Source organism: Pinus tabuliformis, chromosome J (genome assembly GCF_031772625.1).
Source record: "Pinus tabuliformis cultivar Carrire ecotype Pingquan chromosome J, CPIR1, whole genome shotgun sequence".
In the NCBI taxonomy this organism is placed as follows: Eukaryota; Viridiplantae; Streptophyta; class Pinopsida; order Pinales; family Pinaceae; genus Pinus; species Pinus tabuliformis.
This window is the reverse complement of record NC_142295.1, coordinates 285,977,123-285,992,464: the sequence shown is the minus strand read 5'-3', so window position 1 is coordinate 285,992,464 and position 15,342 is coordinate 285,977,123.

Here is a 15,342-nt window from a genome sequence, read left to right as displayed (position 1 = left end):
AACCTCACCATATTTATACGATCCCATGGTCAACGGACCATGGGTAGGTCTATCCAACTGACATTACATTGCAAAACTAGGGCGGACAACCGTGTGACTCTATCATACTTTTGTGCCCCACGCGTGTAGTTCGCAGAGCTTTTACAACAATATTTGGTAAAAACTTGGGCTTTAAGCCCCAAAACATGCCTTGGGGGGATTCCATGCCCAATAAGCCCCCAACACAAACATCATGACTTGCCCTCAAGTCACTCTGTCAGCACGACAATCTTTGCGTGGAGTCCCTCCAACTATTTTCGAACTACACGGAGGTCAGTAGCACACTGAGTTGCTGCTTGTTGGATCTGCTGCATACGTTGTTAAGAGACCTCTGTGTCGAGAATGCTTCTCCGCATCATTATGTGCATCCCCTGCATGTGTGCGAGCTTGCCTTCGATTTCTACCATGATGATGAAGGCCTCGTCGATCCAAGGCTGGACGCGCGCCTTTATGACTTCTTCCTTATGTCGTGCTGCGTCCACCTACTCCTTCAGCACTTTTGTCGTGCTGCGTCCTCCTACTCCTTCAGCACTTTTGTCGTGCTGCGTCCACCTACTCCTTCAGCACTTTGGCCTGCTGCATTTGCGTGAGCCTCTGAGTGATGAAAACTATCTGCGCAGTTCCTTGGGCACTGTCATACTGTTGTTGGAGTTCTCGCGCCTCTATCTCTAAGTGCTGGATGTTGGAGTCCTCCTGCAAATTTGAGAGGACCTCAAGTGATTCTTCCAACATACTGGTCCAGTCTCACACTGCACCTCCAATTTCCTCCAATCCCGCTGCGATAGCACTAGCATGTTGTTCTCTGACTTCCGGGGGAGTGGATGGCTACGCCTTTAACCACAACTCGGTGATCTGAAGGTTCAGCTCTAGCTGAATCTTTGTTATTTCTTCCCTTACCTTGTGGACCCTTACTGCTAACCTGTGGATCTACACCTCTACTAGTATGTCTACTGGGATGGCTAGCTCTAGGACACTTTGGCAAGCGTCATCTATCACCTGTACCAGCTGTTGATTCTGTGACACCAATTTGTCATGCTGCAAGCTTAGTTGTTCCATATTTATTTTCTTCTCACTGAGGACTTGGAGTGCGTGGCTCTCCCTAGCTCGCAGATCTGTAGTTATCCCATCCTACAACACATATAAGGTCTTGCACATGAGTGTAGCTATATTGATACCGAGACCTTTCAGCGTGCTAACCATACGTTGTCAGCCTCATTTGATGTCACTAGTGCCCCTTCTGGTAGAAATATGGTATCTGTTGTCCGCGCGCGCAACATCCGCTCTGCTACCATGGATCCAACTGTGAGGTTTGTCGAAAGGGTACCAACCTGAGGGGGGTGCGCTTGTAATTCCTGCAACTGTGCTCTAAGGGCCCCCAACACAATCTGGTTCTTCTGCATGAAATCTTGGAGAGCCTCATTAGTGACACCGCGTACTGTTTTGCCGATGTCGTGTGGATCACCCTCCGTTAGGGTGATCGGGTCAATGGACAATTTCGGGGCCTTGACCTTCTTACGTGACCCTGCCCGCTCTTTTGGGTGCTAGCGCTTCAACTGCATTGACGCGGTTTGTGAGTCCGCGCCTCCTTCTTCTATTTCTACTTCCTCTGCTTCCTGCCCCTGTGTCGTGTGGCCCTCACTCACCTTTGTGGCTACCTCCTATGTTGCTACTGTTGCTGCGGCCTTCTCCTGCTCAGCTGCTTTTTGTGCCACATCCCATGCCACCCACACTTCTGCTACCGCTAATTCCTCCCTTCGCTTTTCGGCCAACTGTGTTATGCGCAGCTTGGCCTCCTCTTTCTTTCTTTGTGTCGCTAACTTCTCAATTTCTGCGATGTCTAGGGCATGCCACTCTGGCGGCCATGCCTCCAGTACATTAAAAATGACATCGTTTGTGGTTACGAAGGGTAGCTTTATCGACTGCTTGATTGGGTCCTTGTGCGCCCTGATGTAAATGTTATGTATGCCTACTTTGAATTCTGCAAAACTTTGCAGGCTGTTGTAGACAGTGGGCAACAACCACGGCTTATGGTTGATCCCCATTCTGAGGTTCATCTCCATGAACACCCAGAAGATTTTACTGTCGTGGATCCTCTTAGCATCCTTTGTTGCCTAGAGCGAAGCGTACTTCGTGGCCCCGGTAAATCCCTGTCAATTATGGGGAATTGACTATCCTCCGGAAATTCCCCAACCACGAGCACTATGGATAGCAGAAGCCATTCATAATGGAACATTTTGCCCTATTCCTGAGCTTCGTGCCAATTTTCTAAATACTCCTTGCGGAGGAATTCGGACCAGTTAAATTGGACCCCCTCCGTGCACTGCTCAGCCAGTGCTACCACTGGCGCAAGTACTTCGTCCGCATGGCACTTGCGCATGACCTTTCTTGCCAGGATTTGGGTCACCATGTTCACTGATTTATCCTTGATGCTAGAGATAGTGTAGCCCCTCTTCTTCTTTTCCTGCTTGTACTTTTTCTTCATGGCCCCCACAATGGCCAAGTCACTGCCCTTCCCTTCCGATATGTCCGCGGGGTCCTCTCCTTTGCATGGAAGCCAAAAGATGTGGTGAATCAGGTTTGCCGTGATGGTCGCACAAACACCCATCATGCACCAGGCAGAGCAACTGTCTGATGATGAAAATGGTTATTGGTGTGCGGTGTAAGCGTGACACCCAAAGCAAATTCAGTAGCCGAGCCTTTTCCACTCTGCACAACCAATTTCGCAGCTCTAGTTCCGTAACCCCTGCCGCAGTGTTTTGTTTGGGCTTCATAAGGTTCCTGGTCTCAAGGTGAGGGGACTTCTCGTGGTTAGCGAGGTCCCAATCTTCAAATTTCAGGCTTGACACACGTACCAGGTGCATGCCTTCAAACATAATGTTGTCTAGGAGGAGTGGGGTCTGGAGCGAGCTCTTGGTCTCGTCCAAGTCCTTGGACACTTTCGCCTTCGCTTTTCATGGGGGACATAGGTGGACAATTTTGTCATGTGGTGCATAGGCTGAGTGTCCTCCGTGATGATAAGATCCTCCGGATCTTCTTCTTCTTCATCCGTCTCTATGGTGACAGCTTTCCCCTTCTCCTCCATTAATAGTTTGTTGCACAATAGGTTCCGCGGGGACACACATACGGGAACCATTGCTTGTTTGTCCTTCTTAGGTCATGGCATGCACAATGATTTCGGGATTTATACCACATTCCTGACTCCTTCCGGAGCATCCCTCACAGTCAAGACCTGCACAGCCTCTCTGGTGGTCATTTCAGTTATCTCCATAACGTCTTGAATAATTGCCATCGTATTTGTCCAGAAATATAGCACTCGCGAACTCAGGGGCTCAATCAACGCTCCGCTTACAACACTCAAGGCTCTACTCAATCGCTCAATTTGCAAATGACTAAGTGTTGTTTGCTGGGCAACCCTTTGTATTTTATAGCGCTTTTGGAATTTGAACTCAACCATTCCCCCAAATCCGGTTCATTAATGCTTCCTTGGCGGCAGATTTTTCCAAATCTTTACCATAACTCATGTCTTAAATGCCCGCCGCCCACTCCATTTGGCCTCAAGTCAAGCATCCCATTGTGAATAGTGACTTCAACGGTTACTTTCTGGCCAACCCGCGCAGTAGCGCAGCCCCCCATGTGTGGTCGCAAACCATGTGACTCTTTAGTTCTGCGTACATCTCCAATATTGCACATCTCCCAGGCAGAATAGTTTATAGTCCCGTGCTCCCTTGCAACTGCCTAGAGTGCTAAGACTATTTCTTTCTCAGCTAGTCAGGTGGCCGCGCCACCTATGTGTGGTTTCCTCTGATCATCCAGCATTCTTTTTGGGAAATACCTACCTTCTACCGTTACTGGCCGTGTCGCACACCTTATCCTTTGCAACGCATCACCCTGGTCAATTCTCTTAGTAATATGCGGTCCAAGCCAAGGCATCAGACTGATCAATTCATGGCGATAGTCCTTAAGCTTGTCAGCATGGTCATGCGCACCCTGTTTTATCACCGTGGTCTTCTTATCAAGAAACTCATCCCTTATCTCGTCTTCTAGCTTCTTGACTTTTGCTTCTACCAATGTGTTTTTCCTCCTTAATCGCACCCTTTCTTTTTCAAGTTCTTGGAGCCTAAAATTTCCCTGTTGGATTTCTTCCTCAAGTCCCATGTGTTCTGCTTCTTGCAGTTGTGTGATCCCTTCTTTCCAAGCTCCGCTAACCATCATATCTATTGATCCTACTATGCACAGACTAGGCTTTTCATGCTCCATGGGGATTACAACATTCGATTCATACTTCAGCTTCGGAGGTGCCCACGTAGTCAGGGTTTTGCACATGGTCCTATATGCCCAGAGAACTATTGGTATGCGCAGGTCCCAGTCAGCCCACTTCCCATGGTGGACTGTGTTCAGTGCTTTGGGTACTTTGTCAAAAGCTTTTGTGTGAAGATGCTTCTACATGCTTGGTCTTACCATACTTCCCGATCCCAAATGGAGGGGTTGTTCGCACCATTTTCTTGCCTGCTCTTGCTTACCAATTGTGTTTCCTACCATGAGGACAGTGCGCCTTCGTGCAAGTTGCGCACCATATGCCTATATCCATCTAGAAAGGTGGGTGTGCGGGCCATTTCATCTGTCATACTTGGCTTTTATTCGCATCTGAGGTTTCCCAAATCATAGGCGCATCATCCTTCGGCATTCGTGCTAGTCCTCAAAACTCTGTTGGTGCGTACCCCACCACCTTGTGAGTGTAGCGCGCAGTACCCATTTTAGAGCATAGAAACACTATTTTTCCGACACTTCTTTTTCAAAGTTGTTTAGGAACTCCTCCACTTGACCTAATCCATCGTACGTAGGCAAATCCCTTACCTCTGTTGCTACACAGCACAACAACCTTGTCATCATGTTACAATTGAGTGTGGTTACCTCGTGTAACCAATTCTGCCATCGTTCTATCTCTTCATCAGAATCTGATGTACAAGAGCTTTCGCACTCCCATGAGATTCAGCCATCCGCAGTTGGATTTACCCAGTCTTGCTCGCACACAGTTATCTTGTAGATACAGTCTAGATCATCGTCATTGTCATTGCCGCGCACTGGTTCTATGTAGCGCGATCCTTCTGTAGGGTCTAAGGTTACCACTACGCACAGTGACTTTTTTTCAAAAATCATCTTGCGCTTCTTTAGATTTATCACTCCATTCATGTCAGTGATAGCGCGGGATAGGGATTGTTGTCATCAACAATCTCTATCACTTCAAAATCTGCTAGCGCACTTGCACCTTCGATATCTACTGTGATTCCCTGCAATCTCCCCATAGGTAGGATCTTTTGCTGGTTCGCCATTCATAGTTGGATAGGAGACCATTGCAGTGCAAGCTTGCCCATGTGCTCCCATGTTTGCTTTGGTAGGGCGTTCACGTCCGATCCTACGATGTCAATCTCATCTCCCTTCCTGTTCCCGTCGTGTGCTTCCCGAGCTTCCGGACTACGTGCCGTTCTCTTGGCGTGGTCCCAGCGCATCTAGTTATGAGTTCTTGTAGCCCCTTCACAACTTTTCTATCGCGCAACACCTTCATGCATGTCTCCAAGAATGTAGTGAGCATTGATGGGTCCGTTTCTAGCTCCAGTCTGTCTTTACTTCCTTAAGTGCAGGCATCCGCAAAGCTCTTCTTAGCTTCCATGAATGTCTCCTTAGCGCGCTCCAAATCAAATTCTAGTTCCTTTGTTGGAGCCAAGTTGCGAACCCAAGTACTTTCTTCGGGCTGCTTGCCTTTGTCATCCCCTATCATGATACCAGTCTGAAGCATGATATTTACATTCGAGTCTTTCTCGCACAACTCAGACCTCATCATTTGCAGGTTCTGGGTCGGGTGAGGTTGGAGTGCACCTTTATCATGCAACCTTGCTACCAATGTGGGACAGTCCTCTCTCTCATGATCAAACTGTGTATAATATAAGCATGATGGTCTTGTTGGATTTGTATAATCATGGGCATAATGCCCTAGCCCTCTACAATTGTAACATATCAGCTGTCCACGACCCCTTCCTCGTTCCATTCCACCTCAGCCTTGTCCGTGGCCCTAAAATCCAATGTGCGCCATTCCTACATTTTGGTCAAGGGGCCATGTTTCGGCCTAAACTCTGTAGGTAGGAGTCTGATACATCATCAGTTAATAACTTCTACAAGTGCACTCATCATGGCCTACTGACCTGTAGAAATTATAGAACAACTGCTGGGAATTCTGGGTATACTTCTATAGTAGATCGCAGTTATCTGTAGCATGTTTTCCTCCTATCTAACAAATGGCGGACCACAATTCAGGCGCTGCACTTGGTCCTACTTGTGCCTCTGGTCTCAATGGAATTGGTCCTCCTCCCGTGAGGTAATTCGCAAACACCGAGCAATGGTCCTTGTCTTGCCCCTGGCCCTTGCACTTTACACACCATACATTGTCACACACTTCTAGACAAGCCATCCTATCTTGTTTCAAACTCTGCATCTCAAGGCACAAGTTCTTCAACTACACATGAATCTACTGAACTCCCAAGTTAGGATCTTGTATCGGAGTCTTATGCAATCTCATCACGACCTCCAAAGCTTCAGCCTGAGTTGTTAGCCTTTGTTGCGACAATGCGTTTTGTAGATGTGGTGTTAACAAGGCTACAAACCATTTACGGTGTTGCCCATCTGTTAAGGTCATGTTCACTTTGTGAATTTTGTACTTCAGTCTTTGATCCAACTCCCATGGGGTTTCGCCTGGTAGCATTGTGATTTCCTTGAATCCAAAGATCGACTGTGCGTCCAATTTTGGTCTGCTAAATTCCTTGTTTAGCGCAGCTTGGATATCCGCTATCCCTGCATTCGTATTGTCATTGGAATGCTTAATGTACTAGGTCAGAGCGTGATCCTGCAGAGTGTTGACCAACGTTGCCTTCTTTATATTGTCGTTTGTGACACCCTATGCTTCCCATAACACTTTTACCATGAACCAAAATTGGTCCGGATATTCATTCCCTACTCCCTTAAACACTGGTAGCTTTATCGCGCTGGCAATACTCCTTCATGGTGGTGGCGGAGGTGGTATGGGTGAAGTCGGGGGTGAAGATGGTGAAACTAGTGGTGGTGTGGGTGGGGGTGGTATGTGCGGAATTCTCTGCTTTATCATATTGATCGCAATTCTTGGTGAACCTTTGCGATCTCTTCTTCTCCTCCATGCAGAGTTGAAATCAAGGGGCTAGTTTCTAGTTCTGTGCAACCTTCGTTTCTGTAGATCCTCCACTCCGCGTAGCCCCAAACATCAATTTATTCGCATAACCCGCTTTTCACACAGTAGCATTTTAATCCAAGTGTTCAAATATTTAACGTACTTACCTCGCAGTCCCTTGAGGAAGCATCTTTCTGCCTTTCTATGGCTAACCGAAGTATCTACCACGAATTCTGTGATGAACCCTGCTATGATTCGATCTAGCCAATGATCGACAGTGCGTGCGATCTTATCTTCCGATGCTTCTAGTCTGTGCACCAATTCTAGAGTCCACATAATAGGTCTGTCGAGCTTACACCTTCCTTGGCTATCTGCTAACCTCACGATCCACTCGTACAACTCAGTAGGGAAGGATGTAAAGAAAATTTCATGGATTTCTATATATAAGTAGCAATCTAACCACTCTTCTTTCGATAGTCGCAGATCCCTGTTTTCCTGCACCACGAACTCGTGAATACTTCTATCCAACCACTCTTCAATTCCTTTCTTGGTCGGATTCCAGTGATACGACATCAAACATCTCTATGTAGATCCCAGTCTTGGCAACAGAACCATTTGTTGGCTTGAAGGGGTGTGACCCAGGTTCAGAGTTAATTAACCAAACAAATCCCGGTACTACTGGCCCTTTCGGAAACAGTCTACGGAGCGTGGATTGAGGTCTCACCCAAAGTAGTATGGGAGGGTGCTAAAACTAGGTTTCTACACCCTGGAGATGTTTGAGGAGTTTGATTGGTCCACGGTTTGTCCCTGCACGCAGGTGGCTTCGCGCACTTCCCCGTTCCTCATGGCCTGATATACTGCCTTCGCGTAGCCCTACCCAGGGGGTTTTGCACCGCGATCTGTGTTATTACCCAAAACCTTGCTTACATTCCAATATTAGTTAATTATCTTTGCCTACTTGAGTGCTTTAAGTTATACTTAACAACATATAACCTTCATACAGGTGCGTCCAGTAAATAAACAATATAATTGCAAATTATATCAATCATGCATTAACCCAAGAAAAGATACACAAAATTATAGCAAAACTTCTATTTATTGATTCTTTTCTCGGTTACAGACTCGACTCGCCCTATGCACTCAGATGCAGAGGTCCGTGCACTCAGCTGCGGAATACTAGGTCTCTGCGCACTCAATTGTAGAGCCTTCTCCTACGCTACGACCCATAGACACACTCTACACTTGACTCAACCACTTAGACTTCTCATTCTTCCTTTTTTTCTATTCTCTATTTATTTTCTCTTTAACACTTAGAGGCTCACTCTATTTATAAAATCCCATGGTCCGCAGACCATGGGTAGTGTTAGTTCCAGTCTTCGCAGCCTGTCACCAGGGATCAAAATGGGCTCTTACTATGTCTAGGTTTTAGAGATGTTTTGCACATTATTTTTAGTGAAAATTATATACTAAGTATGTTCATCATAAGAAGCTCTGAAATATCTTTCCAATGGTATATTTCACACCCGAAACCAATTCCTGGATCAGAAGATATGATCGAAATGAATGATTGATTCTTGGTTATGCATGTTTTGAGGTCATTTGCTACACAAAGGGACAAGTTTACTACAATTTTATTTTCTGATGTAATGGACATGAATTTTACAAAAGTGAGAGAGGTTTTTGTCAATAACATGCCCAAAAACAAAAACCTCCTTCATATTATGCACAAGTGTTACTATGTGGGAGATATGTAGTGATATTTGAAGCCTACATTAAAACAAAACAAATTTTGCATTTGTTTTACTGTTTTAGTCATTGTAGTACGGTGCCATTTTACAACAGATGGAAAGTAATTTTGAGAAACCCAAGGAGGTGTTTGTTAACCACGAGCCATATGACAAAAACCTCTTTTAGTTTATTCACAGGTGTCTTGAATTGGAATATTTTATTAGATCTTTACAGCCTATTTTTACAGATTTAAATATTTAATGATTTCCTGTTTTAGAGATTATTTTGTGGCATCTATTACGAGCAACTGGAAACAAATTTCCACACTTTGAGAGAGGTTGTTGTCAAAAATGAACTTATCTACAAAAACCTCTTTCAATTTTTTAACAGATGTTATGGTTCAAGAGATACGAGTTCATCTTTGACCCCTATTTTAGAAATTCTGTCCAAATTTAATGTCACTGTTTCTATCTTTAGGGAGATGGTTGAGCTCAACTCCCTTAGTACAGGGATGAGCTAATTGTATATATTTTATGAATTTCAGAGTGTAAAGGGTTCAAATGTTTCAGTAGAGGAAAGCTGCTTTGGACTGTGTAAAGCGTTTTCTGAATATTATTTTTAATGGAGCAGTTTCTGCCCTTTAGATTTGGGATCCATCATGGTGTTTAATGTGGAGCATGTTTTCCTTGTAAATTCATTTCCATGCTTTGTTTTTTCTGCTAATTTCATTACAACATTCTCTAAGGGAAGTTTTAGGAATCCATCCACTCATGATGCTCCTTTCACAATGTTTATGTTGTTTAATGTAGTGGTTATCTTTTCAGAATCCATCCTCTATTAGATGCACTGTTGAGTAACCCTGTGCTTCTCTTTCTTCTAAAGTTGCCACTATAGATCCATACCCTGATTGATGCCTGTAGGGCAACATTATTTTTCCTCTTTTATTCTCTCATTTACATCTTTTATCTGGCTGAACATTGCACTTACTTTGACCCAAGTTTGCTAGCAGAAACTAGCCTTGATTTCATATCCCAATGTTTCCTTCTCCTATTGTTTTCGACCCACAACTTTCAATAAAATCCCAATACTTCATAGCTAGCCTAAGATTCACTTATTGCAGCCACGTTTTTTTGGAAAAGAGAAAGCCCTCTCTGGTCTGGCAGGGCTAGATGCCAGATTGAAAGCTTGGTCTGTGGTTACCTCAGAATTGCCTCTTCTTAGCCTTGAGGTTCATTCTGAGTGCTAACAGGTAGGTCTATCCAGCTGACATTACATTACAAAACTAGGCCCGACAACCCTGTGACTCTATCATACTTTCGCGCCCCACGCCCGCAATTCGCGGAGCTTTTACAACAAGATTTGGTCAAAACTTGGGGTTTAAACCCCAAAACATGCCTTGGGGGGGATTCCATGCCCAACATGCATAAAGGAAACAAAGTTCATCAATCAAAGATGCAACAAACAATGATGTTCCCTCAAGAAATAAATCAAAGGAGATTGTTTCTTACAAGAAGATCATCAACCACTTGGTACACAAACTCCTTCTATGGCTAATCTTATTTGAGTAATGCTTTTGGCCATAAGGCTATTGATTACAAACTATATGCAAATAAGAATATGAATGTATTGGGAAAGTTTTATGTGGATAATAGCTTAAGAAGGCATAAGTGTCTTCCTCCCTTTTTAAGTCACATAAGGTGCTATATATGTGATAACCTTGGCCACGTGGCCAAATATTGCAAGCTTCCATGTACCTTAAAGAAATCTAGACAAAATAATGAGGTCTTTGTAGAAAGCCATATAATAAGCTAGAAGGAGATGCACCGATAATCTAGATCTTTTAACTTCAAGGATGAATTTAGAATTACATATAACAGATCATGTTAACCAGGTAAGTTAAAACCACATGAAAAGAAGCGGAGAAACATAAGCAATCATAAGATCAAGGACACAATGATTTGATTATGGAGTTCACCCAATGTGGGCTATGTCTCCGAGCCCTACTCAATAGTGGGGAGGCCTTATTTTATTAAGTGGAATCAACGAAATCAATAATAAGAAACTTTATAAAAATGACCCTTATACCTCCAATCAAGATGATGGCCTGAAAGTGGTGAGCTCAGCTAGAGAAACAAACATCACCACTGAATTCCTGGCATGAAAACTTGAGAAATCGACTATAAACTTGCCCAAATCTGACACTGTCACCTTTGGCCCTCTAATGGAATCTTCGAGGAATCTTTCTCATGACCTCGCTCAGGGTTCCAACCCTTGGACCTCCTCATAATTCTGCCCAGATTGTGATTTTCGCATTGCCGGTTCCAACCTTCGCCTCCGCGTCATTGATCTGGTCAAATAAATTGAAGAGTTATATACTAGGCACCTGGTAGAGCCACCAAGGAATGAGCTCGTGGCTCATTGGTGGTGGAGCCGACTAGGTGGGCAAAGGTTTACATTTCAAATCCCCTGCCTTCCCATAATAGACGATTGTTTTATTAAAGCAACAATATTTGGTTATGAGCCTGGTGATTACAATTTATGAGGTTGGCAGTTACACTTGTGACGTGACAATTTATTATATATGGGAACAGTTATACATTATGGTTCCTGGGGTTTTTCTATATAAATATGTGGCAGATAGCTCCAATGGTTGTCGTATATAGTTTTTTGTTCCACCAGGCTTGGGCCAGTCTGCCGGGGGTGGCCCCAACCACACACTTTTTTAATTTTATGTGATATATACATATTGGGGTGGCGGGGCTGGTAGCCCGGCACCCCTATTATTATTATTAAAAAAAATTCAAAACTACATAACCATGTTTCAACTTGCCGAAAATAAGGATTACTAGAAAAATTATCAGTTCGACAAATTCACCCATTCCAGTGGCCGGATACCATGTGTCGGGTTTCTTCCAATTTGTTGCCTCCTTAAGCTTGCCACTTGGCCAAGTTTGAACCAAAATTTGACGAGCTATAACTTGATCATTCAAAATTATATTTGAGTGATGTTCGCACGGTTGGAATCAGGGCGACAAGCACTACACCCTGGTCTTGGTTCCACTTTCATATGAAGATTTTTATTTTTTTATCTATTTTCAAGGCCACTCGTATTTTTGGATCCTTCCATATGATTCCTCCCCACTAAAGAGTTTTTAGTCGTCCAAAAGCATGACCACATCTTGCACACTTCTGCATCCTCGTCAGCCATACTTTCAATCATTTGCATTGCATGCAAATCTGGTACATTCTTTTCAATCACATACAAAACCATACATGACTCAAACAACCCCATACTTGCCAAGATTTTATAACATGGTGTTTGGTAAATTTTTACATAATAGAAACCATTACCCCAACAACTTATAAAAGGCCAAAAGCATAATTGTTTCTTTAGTAACCGATGGAAAAAACATCATCACTTTTACAATTATTCGCAACACATTATTTACAAACTGTGGCCATGACAAATACTATATCTAGCAAAACCATCTCTTACTCAATAAAGCAGAACACCATGAATGTGGTGGATTTGTTTGTTGAAAATATTCACCAACTGGTTTCTTCATGGGTGCTTTATGGGCCTAGAGTGTCTGACACACGACTTTCTCGTGTCCATCCTAGTTGCAATTGATGAGCCTCAGTATTGCAGCAAGAATGCTGCAACTCCTAGGGCTACCAACTTTACTTTATCAACCTGGGGTTTCATACAAACTTTGAGGTGACAGTGTTATATACACAATAGATGCATCATTCTACTCATGTCACTTCTCAACTAGGGCACTTGACCATTAGGGCTCTAAACTAGTCCTTTATTGAAGTAAAGGGAGTCTGACTACTGACAGTGAAGGTAAAGCAAGTTCTAGTGTAGGAAAAGTAAATGCTTATCTATTTAGGAAATGAAAACTACCAAATAGTAAATGCTATGAAATTCCATAAATCATCTAGCTATGCAATGACACAAATTACTTGCATAAAGGAAACTATGCTAATCTTGCAATTGATCATCTAGCTATCAGGACTACTTGAAAATAGAAAGTTACTCTATCATCTCAGAACTCAAACATGCATACATTAACTATCTCATTCACATTTGTAGAAAAAGTTAATTGCTAACTTCAGAGATATAAAATCCAATGTTGTTTGATCTTGTAGGAGGGAAAGGAATGGGAAAGTTGGTCTAGGTGGCACTTCTAGTCATGGAGTCCAATCTGAGGGGCTAACCTACTCCTATACTAGGCTATCCTATCATTTCAGGTCAAAACAAAATGCTACAGGAAATCGCTACAAGATGTCTTGATCTGCTACAAGAAGTTAGCTGAGAGGTTTTGGGTGGTAAGAATAGTGAGATGAGGTGTTGGAGGGGTGAACCACACTTGTATAAGGTGTAGGGAAGGTCAACATCACCCAAGGCCAAGCCCAATAGCCCAAGGGGGTTAGATTTGCCTAAGGTAACTTGCTCATGGTGGCTAGAAAATAGAGGTTCAAATTATGGGTTGGTATGCCTTGACATAAGGTGGATAAGACCTAGGTGAAGATGGTTGGAGGAGACCCTTCCTGCATATCAACAATACTTGCGATAAAACATGTTTCTCTTTTCATTTGTAAATCACTATATGTCCACATGGAAAAGATGAGTTGAATTTTAGAAAGTTGATCTATCTATTGTTAAGGACTAGCTCTTTGAAATTGATTTCCTTTTAAGCTACATAAACCCTAAGAAAAAAGATAATAGTTGTAGATGCTTCCAAGAAATCATAAACAATTATCTAGTTAAGAATGAAACTCAGCCTATGCAATAAACAAAAGACAAACTCTATTTTTGGGGCTGTGAGAGTGGGGTCCTCTAATCATGGTCCCATGAGGGAGATGAGATAGGGGCCACTGTCACAAGATTTTTTGGTATAATTTCCTCCCCTAAACTACAATACTAATCTACCTTTTTAAACTAATGGAAACAAGGTTAAGCAACAATTAAAATAACCTGCTATGTTAAACAAAAAAACATAAATAAACTTCAAGAGATCACTATCATTCTAAGCTCATAATACAACTATAAAAGAGGAAATTCTGCTACTAGGATTGGGCCTTAACCCAAGAGCTTCATCCCGCTGGTTTAACTTAGTGCTAGATCAAAACATAATTTATCATTATCATAAAAATGTCAAGTACATCATAACAATAATAGTCAAAATGTTTTTGCTCAAAATGGCTTCTTGGCTACAACAACAAATCGAATCCTAATGAGTCCCTTGGTTGTCTTATCTATAAAAAACAAGAGCTACCAATAGCTCCCTAGAAAATATGGATACTTGGCTCCCTAAATCAAGAATAACTCTTCCTTGACTATCACTGGCTTGGTTGCCAATGAACTCAGTTTGCTTGGAAGACAGTGACACCGAGCTGATGAGATAAAGTGGAGGAATATTCGAATGATTTGAGGAGTTAAGGAGGGAGACCAAATCCTAAAATCTATCTTGCTTGCCTACTTTGAATTTCCATGCTTAAGTCAACCCAAAACTGCTCCAATTCTTGCATTTAACACACATTAGGCCACATGACATAGTAACTCATCTTTACTCTTCTCACTAAGCAAAATATAACAAAATATTTAAATAAATGTGAGAAAAGTCAATTTAATAAGTTGGAGAGTGGAATTATGACCCATATAGTTTACCTATTGATGAGCCTCATCATCACCCCACTACTGAAATTGTTGCTCATCCTCTGAGAAACCTAGTCATCTATCTCCATATCTTTCATAGCCCTGGTGGCCTCTCTAACATCCCAAGCTTCTATGGATGGTTTATGTTCTTGAGGATAGAACCCTACATTTTTCTCTATCACTTCCCACTGCTTTCTTTCCTCTTCTTCCTTCCTACCTTCTAGCAAATCCAACAACAAAGGTGGACTAAGCTTTAGTCCAATCCAATTGATCCTCAGTCTTTGCATGCCCTTTTTATACTGGGGTGTCCTTTCCAATGCATTTCTCAATCTCTCAGGAGAGTGGTACTCCCTGATTCGGAGACTGTGTGGTAGGTTATTCCATCTCCTTTGGCATGCTTGTTGGCTCTCAATCCCCAACAATCTTAAAGTGTTCTCAAAATGGGAGATGGCATGTTCTTGGGTAGCCAGGTATCTTGGTGCAAGTTGAGAATCATTGGAAATGATGTTGTGGTTACTAATAACAACCATGGAATTTATTTGTTCTTCTCTGATGTAGAGGGGCTCTCTTTCCTCTTTTTCTACTATTCTCTTCACCTCCTCAACCTTGGCCTCCTCATGACTCATCCATGATGCAAGGGCCATCAACTGCAAGTCCCCCAACTTCGCATTGGGGTCCCACACATTCAAGTCTGTCAAGGAAAGGTTGTGTAGGTAGAATT